At 42.2% G+C, this 1,054-nt stretch overlaps 1 pseudogene; it reads right to left on the bottom strand.

The window, feature by feature from the left end:
* Positions 1–502: 502 nt before the first annotated feature.
* LOC130466550 (uncharacterized) lies at positions 503–602 on the bottom strand (annotated as a pseudogene).
* Positions 603–1,054: the final 452 nt, after the last annotated feature.

The raw sequence follows: 1,054 nt of genomic DNA, 5'->3' as shown, positions 1-1,054 counted from the left end.
GCACGCTACAAAGTGTATGCATCTGAATTATGCTAAATGATTATGTGTTAATAATATGTTTCCTGGCTTTATGGTTTTTCCGCATGATTTATGTTTAGTCGTATGTATCATAACCTAACACAACCTACGCCACGACTTACAGACTATTCTAAGCCAAGTCTGTCTGTGCTACCAAAAGCAATCATGCCTTCTATTGCAGCTGAGACCTTCAAGATTGAGCCTGCATTGATTAACATGATTGAGAGACGCCAGTACGGTGGGGAACCAGGTGAAGATCCGAATCTTCATATTCAGTCATTCATCCAATACTGTTCCACCATGAAGCAAAAGGGATTGACTCCGGAGCAGACTATGGAGATACTTTTCCCGTTCTCTCTGAGTGGGAAAGCTAAATTGTGGATTAATGGGTTGAATCGGGCGGCTTTGAGAATCACTAATTGGGAGTCCTTGGCCCTTGCATTCTATGTTAAGTATTTTCCACCTGAGAAAACGGCTCGTCTGAGGGGTCAGATAATTTCTATTTCCCAACAAGCAGATGAGAGTTTGTTCGAGGTCTGGGAGAGATTCAAGGACTTGCAGAGAGAGTGCCCGCACCATGGTTTGGATGATTGGTTCTTGATTCAGCAGTTTTATAATGGTCTGGGTAATGAGTCTAGATGTCTGTTGGATTCAGCTGCCAATGGGAGATTCATGCAACTGGAGGTGCCTAGAGCTATGGAGGTGATTGAGGAGATAGCCATTCACAATGCCCAGTATGGGAATCCTAGAGGTCTATCTAATAAGGGTGGTAAGCATGATTTGATTTCTATTGAACAATTAACTGCCCAATTGACTTCTTTACACTATAAGTTTGATAATATGCAAGCAGCCAATGCTCAATCTGCCCAACCTGTTAGTGTAGCTGTTATGAGTGCCCAACCTGCTATTGTTTGTGAAAGTTGTAGAATGTCTGGTCATTATGCACAGGATTGTAGGAGCTCTATTGAACAATGTAACGCATTTCAATCCTACAAACAAAACAACCCATTCTCCAACTCTTACAATGAGGGCTACA

Source organism: Spinacia oleracea, chromosome 1 (genome assembly GCF_020520425.1).
Source record: "Spinacia oleracea cultivar Varoflay chromosome 1, BTI_SOV_V1, whole genome shotgun sequence".
NCBI classification, from domain to species: domain Eukaryota; kingdom Viridiplantae; phylum Streptophyta; class Magnoliopsida; order Caryophyllales; family Amaranthaceae; genus Spinacia; species Spinacia oleracea.
This window is presented reverse-complemented; position numbering and strand designations above follow the sequence as displayed.